The sequence below is a fragment of the Gymnoscopelus microlampas genome (genome assembly GCF_963454915.1).
Source record: "Gymnoscopelus microlampas genome assembly, chromosome: 9".
In the NCBI taxonomy this organism is placed as follows: domain Eukaryota; kingdom Metazoa; phylum Chordata; class Actinopteri; order Myctophiformes; family Myctophidae; genus Gymnoscopelus; species Gymnoscopelus microlampas.
In genome coordinates this window covers 35,021,809-35,048,136 of record NC_139946.1, presented here as the reverse complement: position 1 = coordinate 35,048,136, position 26,328 = coordinate 35,021,809, and the positions used below count along the sequence as shown (strand labels likewise).

The window sequence follows — 26,328 nt, the reverse complement described above, 5'->3', positions numbered from 1 at the left end:
CAGCTGCATCAACAGCTGACTGGATACGCCTCCAGCTGTGCTCACTGCGCGACACCGTCCTGCCGTCACTGGAGACAGCAGCGCGCCCCAGTTCCACCAGGGGGCGTAAAGTCAGCAGGAAAAAACTAGCTGATCTCTGGCAGAACAAGAGATCTAAGGCGATCCAGGTAATACTAAATAACAGCGAGCACCCCGACCCCCCCCCACTGCCCCAGCGACACTGCAGTCATACAATCCTATTATGACAATAAGTGTAAAAATCAAAGGCATAATGAAGAGCTCCCACCCCCACCTTGGCACAGAGATGTGCCACCACCTGAACCAACATTCTTCCCAAACACAGAGCACTTTAATGTTGAGGAGGTACAGGCTGTTTTACATGGCCTTCCTAACAATAAAGCCAGCGGTATAGATGGGGTGACATACGAGACCCTTAAAGCCACGCAGTCATGCCAGATCTTAACATCTATCTTTAATGTCTGTTTGGAGAATAAAAGAGTACCAGACACATGGAAGGGAGCTTTAATCCACCGCATCCCCAAAAAAGACAATATCCCTGATGATTTAACAACATGGAGAGACATATCTCTCCTGCCTACCATCTACAAGGTCTTCATGAAGTGCATACTCGCCAGAGTCCTCCCCTGGTTGGTGGATGCTGACATCTTGTCCACCAAGCTGAAGGCCTATATCAACAGGCAGGGTATGAATGAACATGTTTTCTGCCTTAAAACAGGGATAGATGACTTTAAACATGAGTCCTGCAAACTGTATTCAGTGTTTCTTGATTTCAGGGATGCCTTTGGAACATTAACTCACAATGTCATGATTAGATCTTTGGAGGAAATACAGCTACCCCAACTATTTATTGACATAGTGAAAGATGTTTACAAGGGCTCCTTTATTCAAGTCATTTGTGGAAAACAACTAACACAACCAACACCTCTACAGATAGGCATTAAGACTGGCTGCCCATGGAGCGCAGTAAATTTCATAATTGCCACTAACCAATGGATAAAGTGGATGTGTGAATGTGCCCCCCATGGTGTAATCTCCCCCAACCCTGTACAGGGCTATGCAGATGACATTTCATTAGCCTCTAGAGAAGAGAGCACCATTAAGACCATGCTCGCCAGGACAGATACGTTTCTAGAATGGTCAGGCCTAGAGGTTAAAAACACGACATGTGCCGTTTTGTATGAGAGGAGAAGTGGCGGGAACAGGTGGTATCACTCGAGAACAGATACACCCCCAGTGTTTACAATAGCATCGGAACCTATACGTGTGTACTCCCTTCACGAGACATACAATTACCTAGGACATAAAATTAACATCGCAGGTGAATGGTAAGAGCAAGTTGACAACATCCTGTCTGAGTATACAGCTAGGCTGGACCTGGTTGACAGATGTCCACTGCCCCTGTCCATGAAGCTGGAAGCTGTCAGACAGGTGGCACTTTCCAAAGTACAACACCTGTTCTCCAATGTCCACATCAAACAAAAGGTACTGTATGAGATGAACAACAAAACTGTGAGCCTGGTGCGAAAATGGTTTGGACTCAATTCACACAGTACACGCGACATTATCTTTCATCCACAGTGGGAGGGAGGATTGGGGCTGCCAAACGTGGAATGGATTTACACCAGCATGCGGATTTCACATCTTCTGAAAATGCTGAATAACGATGACAAGGATGTCAGGGAGCTGGCTCGATCCTCCCTGTTCCTGGACCTAAGGAGGCGTAAGGTCCCACTGGCCAGGGAGTCGGAGCCCCATTTCCTCGGATTCAGGAGGAAACCCAGCGGAAAACTCGACACCCGTTCCGCTGGTTTTGGTGTCTGGTCTGACTGGCCAGACCTGAACGACCTCTGTGTCCGCACTGGAGTGTCGTTAGAGTGGGTGCGGTCTGACTCAGAGACTGTGAGGGTCTCAGAGGACATTACAACTGACCCCCTCACCCAGGTCAGAGCAACAGTCACCTATGCTGGTCACAGTCACCTGCTAACAGCTACAGGTGCCAGACGAGTCCTCATGGATCTACACCAACATCAACAACAACAACACTGGACTGGACTAAAACTCCAAGGGAAACTCGCCTGTCTTCCCTATGCTGATCACTCTGTCTCATACTCATTCCTTAAGAACACTGCACTCAATGAGGACATCATCACATTCACTATAAAAGCCAGACTACAAGTCCTTCCCACCAGACTCAACCTTTCCATATGGTTTCCCACCAGTCAAGCTCCTCATTGTCTGCACCACACCACAGAACAGATCACTGAAACACTGTCACACATCTTGAATGGCTGTTATGCATACAAAGGGATGTACATTGCACGCCACGATAGAATAGTGGAACTCATCGCAAAGGACATATCAAAAAATCATGCACCCTCAGTGAGAACAAACATTCCCGTGTCATTTCATCCATGTTTCATCTCTGTGATAACCCAGACATATTTACATCTTTGACAGCTAATACACCAGATGTTGTTGTGGTTGATGAAGAGTCCAGAGAAGTGTTTGTATTAGAGATAGCCTGCACCTTTGACCCTAGCCTAGAGGAAGCCTTTATGACCAAGGCCATTAAGTACCAACCACTTCTACATACCATCTCAGAGCTGGGCTATACGTGCAGACTATTTGTTTTTATATTTGGCAGCCTAGGACATACCCACAGACTGGTTGTTAGAGGGTTCCAACAACTTGGGATGCCCAAAAAGGAGGCAAAAAGGCTGGCAAAGTATTGTTCTATTTCTGCTATAATTGGCAGCCGCCACATATGGCGGAGACGCTGTTACTTATACCCATAGAGAAACTGAGTGACATGCTTATTGTATCATGAAGACGTATTCCATGATTTTGTGATGTAATCTCACTGCACCTTTAATATTTGTGTCCCTGTATACTCTCCTTTGTGTGGACATAAATAAATGGTTAAAATGTTTATGAATATACTTGAGGGCCGCGTGTCCCCATAAGTATAGTAGAAATTGACCTTGTGAAGGCCATTTTCCTGGACACCACAAGAGAATTTGTTAACAAAGACTTTTAGAGCCAAGGTTACAATTAGGAAAAGATTCAGGTTGGGGTCAGAATTAGGATTTAGAGTTAGGTTCAGGGTTACAAACGGCAAAAAAACTCATGGGGGAAAAAATGCATTTAAAACGAAAATCCATCCTAAAATGTTGCGGTAAGTAAGTATAGTAGTACAACGTGTATGTGTGTAGTGATCTATGCACCTGCAGGCTGGCAGTGAGCTCTCTGTACTTGTTGATGGTCTGCTGGTAATCGGCCATGGTCTCCTGGGCAGCATCAACTCTCTTGTGGGCCTCGCAGACCTTTCACCCCCGCTCATGTCCAGCTGCTCTCTCAGCTCCATCTCAGTCTCCCTGCCGTTCTCCTGGAGCTCGTCGTTCATGTCATTAATGGCCTCCTGTTGGGAGGACAGAAGAGGGGACCGACCGTCATGTGTGGTAGTATATACATTGTAAGGCGTAGAACAAAGCCAAATGCAGTGGTGGAAGGAGTACTCAAATCTTTTTACTTAAGTAAAATTATCAATACTACAATGTAGGAAAACTGTTAAAAGCTAAGGTCTGGTATTCAAAATTTACTTGGGTAAAACTACAAAAGTAGTGGCATCAAAATGTACTTAAGGATAGTAAGGGGTCACGCCCAAAATGACGTTTTCTATCGATTACTCACCGGCAGCGGTTCTGTATGGAGATACAAAGAATCTCCTTTGTGTCTCCATACGGAACCGCTGCCGGTCATCAAATTATTGGCTTAGGAATGCGACGGAAAGTTATTTTCGGGGTAAACTATTCCTTTAAAATACCAAAAGTAAAAGTATTCCTTATGCAGAATGTCCCATTTTAAGTTTTCAAAATGTATACCGGTACAAATCTTTTGAAAATAGCAGATCTACAAGCTCACAACGTGTCACTTCGTGCCACGCTGCAAGCTTGTACAACAATTTGTGTACAATTCCTTGACATGAAAAGGTTTGAGAACCACTGAGAGGGCGTTTGTAAAATGGGCCTCTCAGTGGCTCCACTTGAATGGTCTCATCCAGCTGGTCTTTGTGCAGCAGGTCGATGAAGTAGTCCAGAGAGCGCTTGTGGACGCTCATTTCAGAGTACAGCGTGCCCATCCTCTTAAACACCTCCACACTGCAGCCACTCATAGCCCTGGATGAGAGGAGGACATGACAATGGAAGGACAGATAATGTTAGAAGTGGCGAGAGTGGAGAGACCGATAACGTTAAGGTTTTTGTGATACACAGGACGCTCAAAAGTAATGCATTAAGTGTGTTTTCAAACCAGTAGTGCGTTTGCTTTGTTCAGATTCAGGGACCAATATGATACAATGTTGCACTTTCCCTTGCAGCAAAAATAGCAGATTGTTGTGAGCTTGTAGAATTGCTAGTTTCACTATTCGTCATACGGTATGACGGTAAGTATGTAGGGCTTAAGTAGTTAACAGAGGACAAAACTTATAAACGAAATACGAGCGAGAAAAGTTGTCTCTCATTGGACTGAATTTTTATTGAAGATATTCAATACATTGGGAATAAAGGTGTTCAGTTCTGGATAGCAACATGGAGCATTACCAGAATCTTTTAATTTATTTGGAATCTTGTTATAAAGTTTTAGCATGGTGGGTATTCTCCAATGACAACATTCCCAATTTAGTCTCTCATGTGCGATAGTCACTCACGGTTCATATTTGTGCAGAGTGGCCTGCAGCAGGCCCAGGGAGTAGACCAGTCCTGAGGCGAAGCTGAGCTGCTCTCCACGGGATCCCCTCATCGCGGTTCCCTGCAGGGGGTCAACTCCGCCTGCAGGGGAAATGACACACGGACATGTTGGGAACAGGTGGTAAGCAGAGCCTGAGCGATACATCGGTTGGCTGCCGATGTGTCCCAATGTTTTACCACTTTCAACAGAGTGTCCCTATTTGGGCATGTCATTTTAAGTGAACATTAACAAACGTTTTCAAAACAATAACAAAAATAGTCGATCTACAAGCTCACGACACATTGTGAGCTTGTAGATAGGCTATTTCTGAAAATGTATGAACAGGGCTTATGTTGTTAAATACATTAAAATACTTTTTTTTTTACAAAAGATCGGTCAAACATTAGTGGTCTAGGACTCTCCAAAATCAGGATCAAACCCATGTGGCATTGGTCAGACTATTTTTTTCGTTTTTTTGCAGATCACACACACCTTGCAGATGAGCCTTGGAATGAGCAGCAGCACCAGGATACAGTCGTGGTCTCCTCCATGGCGGAGGAAGGACTCAGGCATGAAGGCGGTGAGGAGGGACACCTGGCGGTTAGCCTGGCCCACCTCCATCTTCCTCAGTTCCATCTCGATGGCCTGGAAGACACACAGTCACGGTTGGGTATAGAAATTAGGAACCATATCCAAACTGCCAGGTACCCATGAAAATGAAGGAATCGGAATTGATAAATATCGTAATAATTTTAGGATCCAGAAATGATTATCCTAATTTTATGATATGATATTCATTACTCTTCTTAAACTTTTATTAATGTAAAACTTTTAAACTAAATGTCCATTGATGCCATTAACAAGAATTATGATCACGTAAGCCTAGTGCTCAGTTAAACTGGATACAACCTTTTCAAATCCATTTCTTTCCAGTATGGCTTGGCTTGAGTTTTGTGGTAGTGGTACCAAAGTGTCACTTTAGACATTTTATTGTCATTGGATTGATTAAAATCCCCATCAACTCCCAATCAGATTCCTATCATTCTGACATTCGTCTCAGCCGTACCTTGGCATAAGCTTTGGTCTCTGCAAACTTTATCTTGAAATCAAACATCTCTGCAGGAGGATGCAGCAGGACCTGCTCAGCTCTCTGTTGGTCTCCTGGTGCACAGGGAAAAGCACACACAGACAGCAGTGAGCAATGTGCATTTACTGACGACCTACTGATAATCATAGCAGCTCACTTCTCATTCCTGTGTGTGTGTGTGTGTGTGTGTGTGTGTGTGTGTGTGTGTGTGTGTGTGTGTGTGTGTGTGTGTGTGTGTGTGTGTGTGTGTGTGTGTGTGTGTGTGTGTGTGTGTGTGTGTTTATGAATATACTTGAGGGCCGCGTGTCCCCATAAGTATAGTAGAAATTGACCTTGTGAAGGCCATTTTCCTGGACACCACAAGATAATTTGTTAACAAAGACTTTTAGAGCCAAGGTTACAATTAGGAAAAGATTCAGGTTGGGGTCAGAATTAGGATTTAGAGTTAGGTTCAGGGTTACAAACGGCAAAAAAACTCATGGGGGAAAAAATGCATTTAAAACGAAAATCCATCCTAAAATGTTGCGGTAAGTAAGTATAGTAGTACAACGTGTATGTGTGTAGTGATCTATGCACCTGCAGGCTGGCAGTGAGCTCTCTGTACTTGTTGATGGTCTGCTGGTAATCGGCCATGGTCTCCTGGGCAGCATCAACTCTCTTGTGGGCCTCGCAGACCTTTCACCCCCGCTCATGTCCAGCTGCTCTCTCAGCTCCATCTCAGTCTCCCTGCCGTTCTCCTGGAGCTCGTCGTTCATGTCATTAATGGCCTCCTGTTGGGAGGACAGAAGAGGGGACCGACCGTCATGTGTGGTAGTATATACATTGTAAGGCGTAGAACAAAGCCAAATGCAGTGGTGGAAGGAGTACTCAAATCTTTTTACTTAAGTAAAATTATCAATACTACAATGTAGGAAAACTGTTACAATCTAAGGTCTGGTATTCAAAATTTACATGGGTAAAACTACAAAAGTAGTGGCATCATAATGTACTTAAGGATAGTAAGGGGTCACGCCCAAAATGACGTTTTCTATCGATTACTCACCGGCAGCGGTTCTGTATGGAGATACAAAGAATCTCCTTTGTGTCTCCATACGGAACCGCTGCCGGTCATCAAATTATTGGCTTAGGAATGCGACGGAAAGTTATTTTCGGGGTAAACTATTCCTTTAAAATACCAAAAGTAAAAGCGTCTCAGAGCGGAGCGTCTCAGAGCAGAGCGTCTCAGAGCGGAGCAGTCTCAGAGCGGAGCAGAGCGTCTCAGAGCAGAGCAGTCTCATAGCGGAGCGTCTCGAGCGTCTCAGAGCGGAGCGGAGCAGAGCGTCTCAGAGCGGAGCGTCTCAGAGCGTCTCAGAGCGGAGCGTCTCAGAGCAGAGCGTCTCAGAGCAGAGCGTCTCAGAGCAGAGCAGAGCAGAGCAGAGCAGAGCGGAGCAGAGCGGAGCAGAGCAGAGCAGAGCAGAGCGGAGCGGAGCAGAGCGTCTCAGAGCGGAGCGTCTCAGAGCAGAGCGTCTCAGAGCGGAGCAGTCTCAGAGCGGAGCGTCTCAGAGCGGAGCGTCTCAGAGCAGAGCGTCTCAGAGCAGAGCAGTCTCAGAGCAGAGCGTCTCAGAGCGGAGCATCTCAGAGCAGAGCGTCAGAGCATCTCAGAGCAGAGCGTCAGAGCAGAGAAGTCTCAGAGCGGAGCGGAGCGTCTCAGAGCGGAGCGGAGCAGAGCGTCTCAGAGCAGAGCGTCTCAGAGCGGAGCGTCTCAGAGCGTCTCAGAGCGGAGCGGAGCGGAGCAGAGCAGTCTCAGAGCGGAGCGGAGCAGAGCGGAGCGTCTCAGAGCGGAGCGGAGCAGAGCGTCTCAGAGCAGAGCGTCTCAGAGCGGAGCGTCTCAGAGCGTCTCAGAGCAGAGCGTCTCAGAGCAGAGCGTCTCAGAGCGGAGCAGAGCAGAGCGTCTCAGAGCGGAGCAGTCTCAGAGCGGAGCGTCTCAGAGCTGAGCGTCTCAGAGCGGAGCGGAGCAGAGCGTCTCAGAGCGGAGCGTCTCAGAGCGTCTCAGAGCGGAGCAGAGCAGAGCGGAGCAGAGCAGAGCGTCTCAGAGCGGAGCAGTCTCAGAGCGGAGCGTCTCGGAGCAGAGCGTCTCAGAGCAGAGCGGAGCGGAGCGTCTCAGAGCGGAGCGGAGCAGAGCGTCTCAGAGCGGAGCGGAGCAGAGCGTCTCAGAGCAGAGCGTCTCAGAGCGGAGCGGAGCATCTCAGAGCGTCTCAGAGCGGAGCAGTCTCAGAGCGGAGCGTCTCGGAGCAGAGCGTCTCAGAGCAGAGCGGAGCGGAGCGTCTCAGAGCGGAGCGTCTCAGAGCGGAGCGGAGCAGAGCGTCTCAGAGCGGAGCGGAGCTGAGCGTCTGAGAGCGGAGCGTCTCAGAGCGGAGCGGAGCATCTCAGAGCGTCTCAGAGCAGAGCGTCTCAGAGCGGAGCGGAGCAGAGCGTCTCAGAGCGGAGCGTCTCAGAGCGGAGCGTCTCAGAGCAGAGCGTCTCAGAGCGGAGTGGAGCAGAGCGTCTCAGAGCAGAAAGTCTCAGAGCGGAGCGTCTCAGAGCGGAGCGTCTCAGAGCGGAGCGGAGCGTCTCAGAGCGGAGCGGAGCAGAGCGTCTGAGAGCGGAGCGGAGCAGAGCGGAGCATCTCAGAGCGTCTCAGAGCAGAGCGTCTCAGAGCGGAGCGGAGCAGAGCGTCTCAGAGCAGAGCGTCTCAGAGCGGAGCGGAGCAGAGCGCCTCAGAGCGGAGCGGAGCAGAGCAGAGCGTCTCAGAGCAGAGCGTCTCAGAGCAGAGCGGAGCGTCTCAGAGCGGAGCGGAGAAGAGCGTCTCAGAGCAGAGCGTCTCAGAGCGGAGCGTCTCAGAGCGTCTCAGAGCAGAGCGGAGCAGAGCGTCTCAGAGCGGAGCATCTCAGAGCGGAGCGTCTCAGAGCGGAGCGGAGCGTCTCAGAGCGGAGCATCTCAGAGCGGAGCGGAGCGTCTCAGAGCGGAGTAGAGCGTCTCAGAGCAGAGCGGAGCGTCTCAGAGCGGAGCGGAGCAGAGCGGAGCGTCTCAGAGCGGAGCGGAGCAGAGCGTCTCAGAGCAGAGCGTCTCAGAGCGGAGCGGAGCAGAGCGTCTCAGAGCGGAGCGGAGCATCTCAGAGCGGAGCGGAGCAGAGCGTCTCAGAGCAGAGTGTCTCAGAGCGGAGCGTCTCAGAGCGGAGCGGAGCAGAGCAGAGCGTCTCAGAGCAGAAAGTCTCAGAGCGGAGCGTCTCAGAGCGGAGCGTCTCAGAGCGGAGCGTCTCAGAGCGGAGCGGAGCAGAGCGTCTCAGAGCGGAGCAGAGCGGAGCAGAACAGAGCAGAGCGTCTCAGAGCAGAGTGTCTCAGAGCGGAGCGTCTCAGAGCGGAGCGTCTCAGAGCAGAGCGTCTCAGAGCGGAGCAGAGCGTCTCAGAGCGGAGCAGAGCGTCTCAGAGCAGAGCGTCTCAGAGCAGAGCGGAGCGGAGCGTCTCAGAGCAGAGCGTCTCAGAGCGGAGCGGAGCAGAGCGTCTCAGAGCGGAGCGTCTCAGAGCGGAGCGGAGCAGAGCGTCTCAGAGCGGAGCGGAGCAGAGCGTCTCAGAGCAGAGCGTCTCAGAGCGGAGCGGAGCAGAGCGGAGCAGAGCGTCTCAGAGCGGAGCGTCTCAGAGTGGAGCGGAGCAGAGCGTCTCAGAGCAGAGCGGAGCGTCTCAGAGCAGAGCGGAGCGTCTCAGAGCAGAGCAGTCTCAGAGCAGAGCGTCTCAGAGCGGAGCGGAGCAGAGCGTCTCAGAGCGGAGCGGAGCAGAGCGTCTCAGAGCGGAGCGGAGCAGAGCGTCTCAGAGCAGAGCGTCTCAGAGCAGAGCGGAGCATCTCAGAGCAAAGCGGAGCGTCTGAGAGCGGAGCGGAGCAGAGCGTCTCAGAGCAGAGCGGAGCATCTCAGAGCAAAGCGGAGCGTCTGAGAGCGGAGCGGAGCAGAGCGTCTCAGAGCAGAGCGGAGCATCTCAGAGCAAAGCGGAGCGTCTGAGAGCGGAGCGTCTCAGAGCGGAGCAGAGCGGAGCATCTCAGAGCGTCTCAGAGCAGAGCGTCTCAGAGCGGAGCGGAGCAGAGCGGAGCGGAGCAGAGCGTCTCAGAGCAGAGCGGAGCGGAGCGTCTCAGAGCGGAGCAGTCTCAGAGCGGAGCGTCTCAGAGCAGAGCGTCTCAGAGCGGAGCAGTCTCAGAGCAGAGCGTCTCAGAGCAGAGCGTCTCAGAGCGGAGCGTCTCAGAGCAGAGCGTCTCAGAGCGGAGCGTCTCAGAGCGGAGCGTCTCAGAGCGTCTCAGAGCGGAGCAGTCTCAGAGCGGAGCGTCTCAGAGCAGAGCGTCTCAGAGCGGAGCATCTCAGAGCGGAGCGGAGCAGAGTGTCTCGGAGCGTCTCAGAGCGGAGCAGAGCGTCTCAGAGCAGAAAGTCTCAGAGCGGAGCGGAGCAGAGCGTCTCAGAGCGGAGCGGAGCGGAGCATCTCAGAGCGGAGCGGAGCAGAGCGGAGTGTCTCAGAGCGGAGCGTCTCAGAGCGGAGCGGAGCAGAGCGTCTCAGAGCGGAGCGTCTCAGAGCGGAGCGTCTCAGAGCGGAGCATCTCAGAGCGGAGCGGAGCAGAGCGTCTCAGAGCGTCTCAGAGCGGAGCGGAGCAGAGCGTCTCAGAGCGGAGCAGAGCGGAGCATCTCAGAGCGGAGCATCTCAGAGCAGAGCGGAGCAGAGCAGAGCGTCTCAGAGCGGAGCAGTCTCAGAGCGGAGCGTCTCGGAGCAGAGCATCTCAGAGCAGAGCGGAGCGTCTGAGAGCGGAGCGGAGCGTCTCAGAGCGGAGCGGAGCATCTCAGAGCGTCTCAGAGCAGAGCGTCTCAGAGCGGAGCGGAGCATCTCAGAGCGTCTCAGAGCGGAGCGGAACAGTCTCAGAGCGGAGCGTCTCAGAGCGGAGCGGAGCAGAGCGGAGCATCTCAGAGCGGAGCGTCTCGGAGCAGAGCGTCTCAGAGCGGAGCGTCTCAGAGCGGAGCAGAGCGTCTCAGAGCGGAGCGGAGCAGAGCGTCTCAGAGCAGAGCGGAGCAGAGCGGAGCGGAGCAGAGCGTCTCAGAGCAGAGCGGAGCAGAGCGCCTCAGAGCGGAGCGGAGCAGAGCAGAGCGTCTCAGAGCAGAGCGTCTCAGAGCAGAGCGGAGCGTCTCAGAGCGGAGCGGAGCAGAGCGTCTCAGAGCAGAGTGTCTCAAAGCGGAGCGTCTCAGAGCGGAGCGGAGCAGAGCGTCTCAGAGCAGAAAGTCTCAGAGCGGAGCGTCTCAGAGCGGAGCGGAGTAGAGCGTCTCAGAGCGGAGCGGAGCGGAGCATCTCAGAGCGGAGCATCTCAGAGCAGAGCGGAGCGGAGCAGAGCGTCTCAGAGCGGAGCAGAGCGGAGCATCTCAGAGCGGAGCGGAGCAGAGCGGAGCAGAGCGTCTCAGAGCGGAGCATCTCAGAGCGGAGCAGAGCAGAGCAGAGCGGAGCAGAGCAGAGCGGAGCGGAGCAGTCTCAGAGCGGAGCGTCTTGGAGCAGAGCATCTCAGAGCAGAGCGGAGCGGAGCAGAGCGTCTCAGAGCGGAGCGGAGCAGAGCGGAGCATCTCAGAGCGTCTCAGAGCAGAGCGTCTCAGAGCGGAGCGGAGCAGAGCGTCTCAGAGCGGAGCGGAGCATCTCAGAGCGTCTCAGAGCGGAGCGGAGCATCTCAGAGCGTCTCAGAGCAGAGCGGAGCATCTCAGAGCGTCTCAGAGCGGAGCGGAGCATCTCAGAGCGTCTCAGAGCGGAGCGGAGCATCTCAGAGCGTCTCAGAGCAGAGCGGAGCATCTCAGAGCGGAGCGGAGCAGAGCGTCTCAGAGCAGAGCGGAGCAGAGCGCCTCAGAGCGGAACAGTCTCAGAGCGGAGCGTCTCGGAGCAGAGCGTCTCAGAGCAGAGCGGAGCGGAGCGTCTCAGAGCGGAGCGGAGCAGAGCGTCTCAGAGCAGAGCGTCTCAGAGCGGAGCGGAGCAGAGCGTCTCAGAGCAGAGCGGAGCATCTCAGGGCAGAGCGGAGCGTCTGAGAGCGGAGCGGAGCAGAGCGTCTCAGAGCGGAGCGGAGCAGAGCGGAGCATCTCAGAGCGGAGCGTCTCGGAGCAGAGCGTCTCAGAGCAGAGCGGAGCGTCTCGGAGCGGAGCGGAGCGGAGCAGAGCGTGTCAGAGCAGAGCGTCTCAGAGCGGAGCGTCTCAGAGCGGAGCGTCTCAGAGCGTCTCAGAGCAGAGCGTCTCAGAACGGAGCATCTCAGAGCGGAGCATCTCAGAGCGGAGCGGAGCGTCTCAGAGCGGAGCGGAGCAGAGCGTCTCAGAGCAGAGCGGAGCGTCTCAGAGCGGAGCGTCTCAGAGCAGAGCGTCTCAGAGCAGAGCAGTCTCAAAGCAGAGCAGTCTCAGAGCGGAGCGGAGCGTCTCAGAGCGGAGCGTCTCAGAGCAGAGCGTCTCAGAGCAGAGCGTCTCAGAGCGGAGCAGTCTCAGAGCGGAGCGTCTCAGAGCGGAGCGTCTCAGAGCGGAGCAGTCTCAGAGCGGAGCGTCTCAGAGCGGAGCGTCTCAGAGCAGAGCGTCTCAGAGCGGAGCGTCTAAAAATGGGAGGGGAAACTCAGGGATAGACAGTAATATTTTAAAGCACTGGTCAGGGTTCCCACACATTTTTACCTGGTCATTTTCAAAACTTTTCCATCACTTTTTCACCCTATTTCCAGGCCTATATCAATCGTATGGTGGCAATAATGAGGCTCTTACTCCATCAATGCCCCAAGACAGACCTCGAGCAAAGGCGTCACATGACAGAACAGATCTAAAAGCTAACAACGTTTGTTCTTAGCTTGTAGATGTATTATTTTTGTTACGTGATGTTCTGTATAATAGGCAGCTCTCACGCAGCACTGCATTTTACCATGTTACATATTTCATGAAATGTTAGACATGTTTTTTATGAACAAAATCAATAGCCAAAAACTATGTATATCCAAACATCTTCCAAAACATTTGATGAATTCCAAACATTTTCCAGGCCTGGCAGACAGTTTTTCTCATTTCAAAATATATCCAGGAAATTCATGACCGTGGGAATCCTGTTATTAACTGTAAAAGTACATAAAGAAATACATTCCCGGTTGTCAGGGGCAAACACTCTAAGAGAAGTTGTCAAACAACATTTACCTGTATGTGGAATGGTCATTGTGAAAAATATATCAGTGAAAGATTATATCAAAAAGTAGCTTTTTGTTTAATTGAAAAAATATTTTACAGGGTAGATTGGGGTTCCCAGAGATGAAGAATTGACCCCAGAGATGAATTGCATCAAATGGGGGTCTGTGGCCTAGTGCACATAAAAATTAGGGGGGGGGGGGGGGCTCCTTGAAATTCAAAGGTTTGAGAATCACTGACCCGTACAGACAGTAGAATGGGTGTATGTGTACCTGTGGTCCAAACATGACAGCGGCGGGTGCTCCCATCACGTCCGTTCCGGGCATGCGGCGACGGATCTTCTTGCAGAACTGTCTGATGTCGGAGCAGGAGGTGTCCAGGTCCTTCGGCAGGATGCAGAGGCTGGAGCTCTCCTGACCGGCGGTCAGGAAGGCCCGCAGGCGAGCCGACTCCACTGCCACACAGTCCAGGCCACTCTGGATGAACTGAGACACACCCATGGATTAAAGCAAAATACAATCTCACGACTGAAAAAGGTTTGTATGACCAAGTCGTAATGTGTGATTTGTGAAACAGTCACAGGCGCATTGAGAGCATAGGTGCGCAACATGATGCCATAGAAGACATGCTGGCTTCTATGGAATACAAATGACTGAAATCAGTCGTGGCGAGAACTTGAATCCATGCACACCAGGCACTTATTCTCTCTCTCCATTCCCCTGTATCTCAGGGGCGCCCACCCTCTAGAGCCTGGTTCTGCCCAAGGTTTCTTCCCAATAACCACATGAACCCTATTCTGGGGCAAACATTTGATGACAATGTATTTCAGTGTAGAGCGAAAACAGGAGTGGATCTAGAATAGAGTTCTTGGGAATCCAGTCAACTAAGTATAGGGTTTAAGTGGTTAAAAGGAGAGTTTTTTCCTTGCCACTGTTGCCAAATGTTCTCTCAGGGGGGGAAACGTTGGGTCTCTGCTCTATATGTAAACTGTCTTGAGACAATTTGTTAAATTTGACTATAGTGCCAAATCACAACAGAATTTTTAAAAAATCACCAAATTACAAAATAAACCTCCTTAGTCTTATTTTGTTAGATCCGTTTGTCTTTACAGTTGCAGTGTACGTAGCTTGCTTTCGGCTTTAACGGGCAAGGGTGTGACCGCATTAAAGGTCAAACATCTCGCCACTCCGACTAGTGGCTTCCGCGTGCGGTTAGGGTTAGGTATAGGGTTCGTTAACATCGGAAAGGCGACATGTAACCCAGCAAACACCAACAAAAAATAAATAAAGACAAAATAAAATCACAAGGCGTTGAAATACCTTGATGTGGTCAGCCAGCTGCACGGTGCAGTCCTCTGTGTGCTCCGCCAGGTGGATGCTGTACAGATGCTGGAGGACACAACAGTAGTGAGTTACTTACAGACAAGTAACAAGCACAGTTTTTTCATGGAGAGAGACACACACACACACACACACACACACACACAAATGTGTGCATGTTTTAAATGCTAGATGGCAGCCTAGAGGTCCTGTATTGTTGTTACCTGGTAGTATTTGATGGCCTTGGTGAGTGGCTCCACTTGAATGGTCTCATCCAGCTGGTCTTTGTGCAGCAGGTCGATGAAGTAGTCCAGAGAGCGCTTGTGGACGCTCATTTCAGAGTACAGCATGCCCATCCTCTTAAACACCTCCACACTGCAGCCACTCATAGCCCTGGATGAGAGGAGGACATGACAATGGAAGGACAGATAATGTTAGAAGTGGCGAGAGTGGAGAGACCGATAACGTTAAGGTTTTTGTGATACACAGGACGCTCAAAAGTAATGCATTAAGTGTGTTTTCAAACCAGTAGTGCGTTTGCTTTGTTCAGATTCAGGGACCAATATGATACAATGTTGCACTTTCCCTTGCAGCAAAAATAGCAGATTGTTGTGAGCTTGTAGAATTGCTAGTTTCACTATTCGTCATACGGTATGACGGTAAAGTAGTTAACAGAGGACTGTGTTGATATGATTTATAATGACCACTAGATGGCATCATTACTACCATCTATGCTTTGTACCATGCCATCATACCATGCTATATATAGGCCACGCCTACAAACATTTACAGATACTAGTATATACAAGAGACCTGATGTATGCTGTGTGCTGCCACCAACCAGTCTTAAATAAATGAACTTGAATGAATCTATGTTTCATCATTGATAGATAGAAACATTACATGGTACCAGGAGTGGGGTCACGAGTCGTCAAGATGGAAAGTGTGAAGCCGCCAGATGCTGTGAATTGGACGGGTAATGTTGACTACGAGTGGCGCACCTTCAAACAGCGTTTCATGCTGTACCTGATGGCTGTAGGACTGGATACAAAGGCGGATACACGGAGGATTGCATTGCTTCTGACCGTCGCGGGACAACAAGCCGTGGAAGTATACAACACATTTGTGTTCGCCGATGCGGAAGACAAAGACAAGTTTGACGAGGTTGTCAAGAAGTTTGATGAACACTGTTCACCAAAGAAGAATGAAACCTTTGAACGGTATGTGTTTCGCTCGAGAATGCAACAGCCAGCTGAAAGTTTTGATGTGTTTCTAACGGACTTAAAGCTAAAAGCTAGAACGTGCAACTTTGGAGTTGTGCAGGATTCTATGATCCGTGATCAGCTTGTGTTTGGCATACAAGATTCAAAACTGAGAGAGAGGTTGCTAAGAGAGACAGAGCTAACCCTTGTATCGGCTGTGAAAATAAGCCACGCCAGTGAATTAGCCATGCAGCATGCAAGAACATTCGCTGGAGACGCTAAAGATGGCGCAGCAATCGCCATGGTGTCACAGAAGACGCACAACAAAGTTCCGAGGCAGTTCAATCAGCGAAATAAAACAGAGACTTTTAATTGCAAAAGATGTGGTGGGCGTCATGCACCAAAACAATGCCCAGCATATGGAAAAATGTGTCACAAATGTCAAGGACAGAATCACTTTTCCAAACAGTGCTTTTCCAAGGGGAAACCAGGAAGAGGAGAACGTGTACACACAGTGGAGGAGGAAAATGACCTGTGTGATTCCTTCTTTGTGGGCATGGTGACACAGGATGTGGACAACATGTCTGAAGAGATGAAACAGACAAGTGTGAATCGAGTGGAGCAGGACAAGTGGACCGAGCCATTGCACATAAATGGAGCTGTTATTGCTTTCAAACTGGATACAGGAGCAAAGGCTAACATGATAAATGAACTTCACATCAGGGACATGAAAGTGAAGCCACATATTCGTCCTAATCCAATTCCACTGAAGGCCTACAATGGACAACCCATCGCCACAAGAGGAATGTGCAGACTGAAGGTGAGAGTTAAAGGCAAAGAGCATCACCTCATGTTTGTAATAGTTCCAGATGGACATGACTCACTGTTGGGAGATGAAGCATGTGAACTATTGGGTCTAGTGAAGAGGATGTATAGCATCAAAACAAATGCACAGAATAACGTAGAGACAATAGTGGATCAGTATACAGATGTATTCCGAGGGTTTGGTGTCTTACCATACACCTACAAGATCCAACTAAAAGATGATGCACAGCCAGTCATTCATGCTCCCAGGCGGGTTCCAGCACCGCTCAGATAAAAATCTGAAGCAAGAGCTCGACCGAATGACGTCACTGGGAGTTATAAAGAGAGTGGAGGAGCCCACAGAGTGGGTGAATTCAATGGTGTGTGTCAAGAAACCAAATGGAGATCTACGTGTGTGCATGGATCCAAAAGACCTCAATGCAAACATTAAAAGAGAACATTATCATATTCCAACAAGAGAGGAAATCACAAGTGAAATGGCCGGTGCAAAGTACTTCAGTAAATTGGATGCTTCACAGGGCTTTTGGCAGATCAAACTGCATGAGGACAGCACAAAGTACTGTACATTCAATACACCGTTTGGTCGCTACTCATTCCAGAGAATGCCTTTTGGAATATGCTCTGCACCTGAAGTGTTCCACAGAACCATGGAGCACATATTGGAAGGTGTAGAAGGGGCACGGGTGTACGTGGATGATGTAGTTGTGTGGGGATCCACACTGGAACAGCACAATGAGAGACTCATCAAAGTGTTGCAAAACATCAAAAGGCATGGACTAAAACTGAACAGAGCAAAATGTCAGTTTGGTGTGGGAGAAATCACCTTTCTGGGAGACAGGCTTTCGAGTGCAGGTATCGAGCCTGACATCCGCAAGGTGAAAGCTATACTGGAGATGCCGAGACCTGAGGATAAGCAAGGTGTGTTGAGAGTGCTGGGAATGATCAATTTCATTGGAAAATTCATACCAACTTTATCAACAAAAACAGTGCACCTCAGACAGCTGTTACAACACAAGTGTGACTTTAAGTGGACTGACAGTCATGAAGAGGAGTGGAAAACACTGAAAACCATTCTCACAACAGAACCAGTGCTGACGTTTTTCGACCCATCCAAAAGGATAAAGATTTCCACTGACTCGTCCAAAAATGGAATAGGAGCAGTGCTACTACAAGCTGATGGAGAAGATTGGAGACCTGTTGCCTACGCGTCAAGAACAATGACAATAACTGAATGTCGCTATGCACAAATCGAAAAGGAGTGCTTAGGACTAGTGTATGGATTTGAAAAGTTCCACAGTTATGTGTATGGCCTACCAAAGTTTGTGGCAGAGACAGACCACAAGCCATTAATATCCATCATAAAGAAAAACCTAAGTGAGATGTCACCACGCATTCAAAGACTAATGATGAAGCTGCAACGTTATGATTTCGAGCTGATATACACACCAGGTAAACACATAGTTATGGCTGATGCACTGTCCAGGGCAACGACACTGAGTGACACACCAGTGAGCTCTACAGAGATTGATGTCCAAATACATGTGAACATGATTGCAAAAGCATTACCTGTGTCAGACAGAAAATCTAAGAAGATTGCAGCAGAAACTGAAAAGGACCCAGTACTACAGAGGGTCATGAAAAATCTGGAAGAGAACTGGCCAAAAGGTGAATGTCAACAATACTACAACATCAGAGCAGAGCTGAGTGTGATAAATGGACTTTTACTCAGAAAGAACAGAATTGTCATTCCTCAGACACTGAGACAAGAAATGTTGAAAAGACTTCATGAGGGGCACCTCGGAATGGAAAAATGCAAATGAAGAGCCAGAACAGCAGTTTATTGGCCAGGAATCAACACAGACATTGACAAGAGCCCATGATAACCACAGAACTACCTAGTGTGCCTTGGCAGAAAGTGGGAACTGACTTGTTCCACTTGGATGGAAAAAATGATCTACTAGTCATAGATTATTTTTCAAATTATCCAGAGATCGCACTGCTTTCCAGCATGACAGCTACTTGTGTGATTACACATATGAAATCTATCTTCGCGAGACATGGAATTTGTCAGACTTTGCAAAGTGACAACGGGCCATGTTACAACTGTAAGGAGTTCCAGAACTTTGCAGAAGAATACGATTTCCAGCATGTAACCTCAAGTCCCCTGTATGCCCAGTCCAATGGTAAAGCAGAAAAAGGTGTGCACATAGTAAAAAAACTGCTCAAGAAAGCACGAGAGAGTGGTTCTGATCCATATCTAGCTCTACTGAGTTACAGAGCATCACCACTAGAACATGGAATGTCTCCTGCTGAGCTTCTGATGGGACGCAGGCTACGAACCACGCTTCCTTACACTGCAAAACAAAAGAAGTATAACATCGTGAGACAGAAACAGAAGTGTCTACAAAACAGACAGAAAGCAAACTATGACAAAGTGTCAAAAATTTTAGTGCCACTGTCACAACATGACACAGTGAGACTTGAAGATTCAAACAACTGGAACAAGAAAGCCACAATTCTCGAGGAAGTAGGTCCGAGATCCTACACCGTCAGAACAGAAGATGGTCAAGTCCTGAGAAGGAATAGGCGGAGCTTGTTAAAAACAACAGAGACACTTAAAGAACAGTCAACTGATGATGAAGAAGTTTGCACAACAGCAGCACCATCGCCAGCTGAGGTGACAAGTGTGCCACTTCCAGCTGCACCTCCACCTTCATCACCTATACTAAGAAGGTCTACACGCCAGTCTAAACCACCGGATAGACTGGTCCTCTAAAAGAACAGCACATAGCTGTATCCTTTTGCACAAAAAAAAAAACTAAAAACTAAAAAAAAAAAACACTTATCACATTTGAGCACGCATTTAAAAAAAAAGAAAAAAAAAATGATGGACATTGATGTGTTATGCATGTTTATTTAAAAAAAAAGAAAAAGGAAAAGATGGTATTGTAACAGTTTAAGCAGAGATGTGCAGATGTATTGTTGTGGTTTTTAGCATTTCAAGAAAGGGGGATGTGTTGATATGATTTATAATGACCACTAGATGGCATCATTACTACCATCTATGCTTTGTACCATGCCATCATACCATGCTATATATAGGCCACGCCTACAAACATTTACAGATACTAGTATATACAAGAGACCTGATGTATGCTGTGTGCTGCCACCGACCAGTCTTAAATAAATGAACTTGAATGAATCTATGTTTCATCATTGATAGATAGAAACATTACAAGGACAAAACTTATAAACGAAATACGAGCGAGAAAAGTTGTCTCTCATTGGACTGATTTTTTATTGAAGATATTCAATACATTGGGAATAAAGGTGTTCAGTTCTGGATAGCAACATGGAGCATTACCAGAATCTTTTAATTTATTTGGAATCTTGTTATAAAGTTTTAGCATGGTGGGTATTCTCCAATGACAACATTCCCAATTTAGTCTCTCATGTGCGATAGTCACTCACGGTTCATATTTGTGCAGAGTGGCCTGCAGCAGGCCCAGGGAGTAGACCAGTCCTGAGGCGAAGCTGAGCTGCTCTCCACGGGATCCCCTCATCGCGGTTCCCTGCAGGGGGTCAACTCCGCCTGCAGGGGAAATGACACACGGACATGTTGGGAACAGGTGGTAAGCAGAGCCTGAGCGATACATCGGTTGGCTGCCGATGTGTCCCAATGTTTTACCACTTTCAACAGAGTGTCCCTATTTGGGCATGTCATTTTAAGTGAACATTAACAAACGTTTTCAAAACAATAACAAAAATAGTCGATCTACAAGCTCACGACACATTGTGAGCTTGTAGATAGGCTATTTCTGAAAATGTATGAACAGGGCTTATGTTGTTAAATACATTAAAATACTTTTTTTTTTACAAAAGATCGGTCAAACATTAGTGGTCTAGGACTCTCCAAAATCAGGATCGAACCCATGTGGCATTGGTCAGACTATTTTTTTCGTTTTTTTGCAGATCACACACACCTTGCAGATGAGCCTTGGAATGAGCAGCAGCACCAGGATACAGTCGTGGTCTCCTCCATGGCGGAGGAAGGACTCAGGCATGAAGGCGGTGAGGAGGGACACCTGGCGGTTAGCCTGGCCCACCTCTATCTTCCTCAGTTCCATCTCGATGGCCTGGAAGACACACAGTCACGGTTGGGTATAGAAATTAGGAACCATATCCAAACTGCCAGGTACCCATGAAAATGAAGGAATCGGAATTGATAAATATCGTAATAATTTTAGGATCCAGAAATGATTATCCTAATTTTATGATATGAGCGGTTACTATTCATTACTCTTCTTAAACTTTTATTAATGTAAAACTTTTAAACTAAATGTCCATTGATGCCATTAACAAGAATTATGATCACGTAAGCCTAGTGCTCAGTTAAACTGGATACAACCTTTTCCAATCCATTTCTTTACAGTATGGCTTGGCTTGAGTTTTGTGGTAGTGGTACCAAAGTGTCACTTTAGACATTTTATTGTCATTGGATTGATTAAAATCCCCATCAACTCCCAATCAGATTCCTATCATTCTGACATTCGTCTCAGCCGTACCTTGGCATAAGCTTTGGTCTCTGCAAACTTTATCTTGAAATCAAACATCTCTGCAGGAGGATGCAGCAGGACCTGCTCAGCGTTGGCATTCTGCTGGTTGGTCAGCTCTCTGTTGGTCTCCTGGTGCACAGGGAAAAGCACACACAGACAGCAGTGAGCAATGTGCATTTACTGACGACCTACTGATAATCATAGCAGCTCACTTCCCATTCCTGTGTGTGTGTGTGTGTGTGTGTGTGTGTGTGTGTGTGTGTGTGTGTGTTTATGAATATACTTGAGGGCCGCGTGTCCCCATAAGTATAGTAGAAATTGACCTTGTGAAGGCCATTTTCCTGGACACCACAAGAGAATTTGTTAACAAAGACTTTTAGAGCCAAGGTTACAATTAGGAAAAGATTCAGGTCAGAATTAGGATTTAGAGTTAGGTTCAGGGTTACAAACGGCAAAAAAACTCATGGGGGAAAAAATGCATTTAAAACGAAAATCCATCCTAAAATGTTGCGGTAAGTAAGTATAGTAGTACAACGTGTATGTGTGTAGTGATCTATGCACCTGCAGGCTGGCAGTGAGCTCTCTGTACTTGTTGATGGTCTGCTGGTAATCGGCCATGGTCTCCTCGGCAGCATCAACTCTCTTGTGGGCCTCGCAGACCTTTCACCCCCGCTCATGTCCAGCTGCTCTCTCAGCTCCATCTCAGTCTCCCTGCCGTTCTCCTGGAGCTCGTCGTTCATGTCATTAATGGCCTCCTGTTGGGAGGACAGAAGAGGGGACCGACCGTCATGTGTGGTAGTATATACATTGTAAGGCGTAGAACAAAGCCAAATGCAGTGGTGGAAGGAGTACTCAAATCTTTTTACTTAAGTAAAATTATCAATACTACAATGTAGGAAAACTGTTACAAGCTAAGGTCTGGTATTCAAAATTTACTTGGGCAAAACTACAAAAGTAGTGGCATCAAAATGTACTTAAGGATAGTAAGGGGTCACGCCCAAAATTACGTTTTCTATCGATTACTCACCGGCAGCGGTTCTGTATGGAGATACAAAGAATCTCCTTTGTGTCTCCATACGGAACCGCTGCCGGTCATCAAATTATTGGCTTAGGAATGCGACGGAAAGTTATTTTCGGGGTAAACTATTCCTTTAAAATACCAAAAGTAAAAGTATTCCTTATGCAGAATGTCCCATTTTAAGTTTTCAAAATGTATACCGGTACAAATCTTTTGAAAATAGCAGATCTACAAGCTCACAACGTGTCACTTCGTGCCATGCTGCAAGCTTGTACAACAATTTGTGTACAATTCCTTGACATGAAAAGGTTTGAGAACCACTGAGAGGGCGTTTGTAAAATGGGCCTCAGGTCTTAATGGGCTATGAAACACTGATTGCATGCAAGTCGGGGTGAAGAACACAGGTGCACTGACCAGGTCAGTGACCGTCTCTCTCAGCTCCCGGACTTTCTCCTCCAGGTCCAGGTTCCTCTCCGTCAGGGTCTCCACCATCTCCTCTGACCCCAGCGCAGCATCCACCTGTGACACACACACACACAATCATTACAAGAGGCACATGGTTTGAAAGTCACGTACAATTATCCATATCCATTTAAATGTCACTTCACCCAATCCCATTCACTAATATCTGCAAATTTGACAGAATGACATTCATATCTGCAAAGGAAACCTGTTTAACCCAAATGGATTGCCTCTTACAATTTTTCATCACTTTGTATTGTGTTTCTTTTGCTGTGCTTTTGTTCTTTTAAACGTTCTATTTTTTTGACAATATCAGCATCAGCAAATACAATATTTAACCACTTTCATTCAACGTCCCGTCGCAATTTTGGGCATGTAAGTGAGAATTTTAGGGCTTAAGTGGTTAAATAAAATTAAGTTCATGTGTATTGCATACTTAGCTGTTTGATTGTTCATTGTATAATTAAAGTGTGTAAAATGTATTGTTAAAGTAGTTTAGATATGGTGAAATAGTAAACTAGAACATGTTACCCCTTAAAAACGGGAAAGGATCTGTGTCATTTTAGATTTTATCTGCCATTTTTTAACATTTTTGAAAGATCTTGGAAAAACTACTGGTTTAGAAGGCATTTGCAGAATCGGCCTCAGGTCTTAATGATAAAGACAATTAGCAGTCATCTTTTTAAAGAAAAAGATGAAATGATCTTCATTTTAAGCATGTGGTTCATATCCTATACAGGGGAAGACAGTACCCCCTCTTCAAAATGATAGTGATTCGCTCTAACTGTCCGTACCTGTTCTTTCAGCTCATCGATAGTTGCCTCGGCTAGTGTCATGTCCTCTTGGAGTTTCTCCTTCTGGCTCCTCACAGTGTCCAGCTCCACGTTCTTCTTCTCCGTCTGCTTCTGCAGCTTCACGTGCTCCTGCTTCTCTGACGAGGACAGGTCACGCGTCCTGTGAACATAACAGGGGGGTTAACAACTTACAATTAGAGATGTAACCGATACCATTTTTTCCCTTACCGATCCCCATAACTTGCGCATCTCATTTAAGCAAATCTAGGACAGTGGTTCTCAAAGTGGGGTTCAGGGACCATCTGGGTTCCTTGAGGGGGTTCCAAGAGTATATAATTTGTACACTCTCAGGTAAATAGTACAAGTAAAAGTATAAAACAGTCGTGCAACATCAATTGAAGAAATCAAAATATGAATGAAATATCATGTAATTTATGTGGTATCGGAATGGCATCCTCGCCAATACAGATGCCAGCATTTTAGGCAGTATCGGCAGCTTTTCCGATACAAGTATCGGTACAACTCTGCTTACAATTTGACAGGGAGGCAATGCCATAACCAGACTATGTCTTCTTATTGTAAAAGTACAACGTGCGTGTGTCCGAGGCAGCAGAGGACACCTACATATCATTTAAGTCAAGTGGTTTATTTTTAAACCACTTGCTTTTGTGGATAATGGTTATTATGACTATCATGCTGTTGTCAAGTCATTCCTGATTGGAAACCATTTGGGTCAACTGCTGTTGTTTTTAAACAGATGTACACATTTTGACTAACCTGACCAAGGCCTCCTTCAGCCTGCCGTTCTGCTCCTCCAACTGTTTGACATGGTAGCTGGAGGCCGCGCCGTCTGTACCTGGAGGGACAGCGTGATGAGAGGAACCCGGTAGAGGTGGGAGAGAAAGATACACACAGGGAGATAGGGTTGATAGAGAGAGTGGCGTAGAGAGAGGAGTCAGAGAGAGAGAAAGAATGAGAGAGACAGCAAGGAACCATTGGACAGAGAGACGGGGGTGGATGGGTGAGAAAGAGAGACAGATACAAAACATTAAGAAACATGTGTACATAGATTTTTGAGCAGTGATTATCAACCTTTATCATTTTGAGGACCCCCAGTTTGTTTTGCATGAGGTCGCGGACCCCCATTTCATACGATTCTCATCTCTGGGAGCCCAATCTACATGGCAAGGCATCAGTCTGAGTGTGTAAATGGAACCAAATGGACCACTACGGGTCCATTTGGTTCCCGCTATAGACTCTGAGTTAAAGACCCATTAAGGGTCGATTTGGTTCCTAGCAATCAATCAAGCTGGGGACCCCCTGGAACCCCCCCAAGGACCCCTTCAAGTTCCTCAGTCTGGCCCTACAGGCCACTACATTTGGTGGCCAAGTATATTTAAGGAAATTGGAATGGAATTGCTTGCAGAGGGGCTCACTGAATCTAGCAATAATGTTGACATAAGTGTGATCAGCAAGAGAGGAATGTGTGTGGCAAGTGTAATGTAAAAAGCTCACATTAGATACGGAAGGATCCACACACCAACATAGTTCTTCCTCAGACCCTTTCTCTCTTTTATTTACATTGGGCGTATAGAAACAAAGATCATTTCAAAGTACAAAAATATACCTGTGTGACATTTTAGGTTAGCCAGGACTGTATGAATGAGGCTATAAGGCTCCATGTTGATAAGCAACAGAACTCACCTTCAGGATTTGGGTCTTGGGGTGAACAAATCTCCAACACACCAAGGTCTGGTTTCTTTATAAAAAACTGAAACGCCTCCTCGTCAACTTCAGTGTTCAAGTCATCATAGACTTTTAAGTCTGAGGTACTAGGAATTTCAAATTTCTTGGCAACTGAAGACAAAACAAGATTGCACAAGCTTATTGATAAATCTGTTGTGCAATTGATTTAATTTGTATTAATGTGTCATAAAAATGGATTAAAATAGCCACAGAAAATTCAATCATATGAGGAAGATTGACAGCCCTACTGAAGACATTGAATCACTCTATCCTAAATAAAATGGATTGTGCCTTCCTTGTACGTGGGGATTAGAGGGGGAAAAGTACTTTTAAGAATTTGTGAAAATAGCAGATCTACAAGCTCGCAACATGTCGCATCTTGTGAGCTTGTAGATCGGCTATTTTCACTAGTTTGGGTCACGGGGAGACATAAGATTTATTTTGGGTCTCGAGCTAAAAGGTTTGGGAACCACTGCTCTAACGGACATGATTTCATAGTCTGTGTGATACATGGTCAGCGCTGATGTACTTAAGTACAATTTTGAGGTATTTCTACTTTACTTGAGTATTTCCAATTTCCAATACTTTTACTTCTACTCCACTACATCTCAGAGGCAAATATTGTACTTTTACTCCACTACAATTATTTGAAAACTTTAGTTACTAGTTACTTTTATGATATAAATGATTACATTATAAAACATACCTTAACCAGCGCGACCATAGCGCGACGCGTTGTGAGCTTGTAGATCTGCTATTTTCAGCAGTGTGACAGTGAAACGTGTCTGGGCGGAAACAATTGCTTGACAGTTTGGTTCCGCATCGACAGTTTCTCCACAATTTAGAGGCAAATGTGGGCACATAATCATAAATATTATGATCCTAATATACAATTGAGAGTGGCGCGCATGCGCGACCGACACGGTACGACCGACCGTGTACCGTCTACTCTCATACGGTCCTTTTCAACCCCAAAACAAGCCCCAAAAGAAGCGCAACCATCCGCTTTACAATAAGCGGACATGGCAGTTGCCAGGTATAGCGAGAGAAACAAGCGAAAGACTTGAGAAACAAGAGAAAGGCACGGCGTCCTCTAACATTAGTCAACCCCAGTACAATGCTCGGTGCAGATAAACACTTGTTGAACCAAACAGTGCGTCAAATGAATGTCTATTTACTGTAGCTGTCAAATTACAACAGCATCTCCTTCTAGAGTTAAACTCATGTTATACTCAATACAGTCAAAGCCACGTTGTTTGCCTTTGTCTCAGTAAAGTCCACCAACATTAAAATATAATTGTTCTGTCTCCTGTACTATGTCTATTCTGGTCTTGTATGGTATTAATACAACCGTTTTTGTATGGATAATTATATCACCACTTTTAACAGCCTGCTCAGGGACTACAGATGA

General features: G+C 47.4%; 1 pseudogene across 1 annotated transcript; it reads right to left on the bottom strand.

The window, feature by feature from the left end:
- Positions 1-2,249: 2,249 nt before the first annotated feature.
- On the bottom strand, positions 2,250-26,017 carry LOC311051518 (dynactin subunit 1-like; annotated as a pseudogene). The gene is made up of 17 exons: positions 25,981-26,017; positions 24,876-25,028; positions 23,949-24,027; positions 23,172-23,331; positions 22,330-22,434; positions 21,459-21,652; positions 20,907-21,026; positions 20,325-20,477; positions 19,813-19,984; positions 14,539-14,707; positions 14,315-14,383; positions 13,268-13,480; positions 6,438-6,603; positions 5,813-5,907; positions 3,345-3,439; positions 3,002-3,019; positions 2,250-2,256 (listed from the first exon to the last, which is right to left on the bottom strand). The product of its transcript is annotated as a dynactin subunit 1-like (transcript).
- Positions 26,018-26,328: the final 311 nt, after the last annotated feature.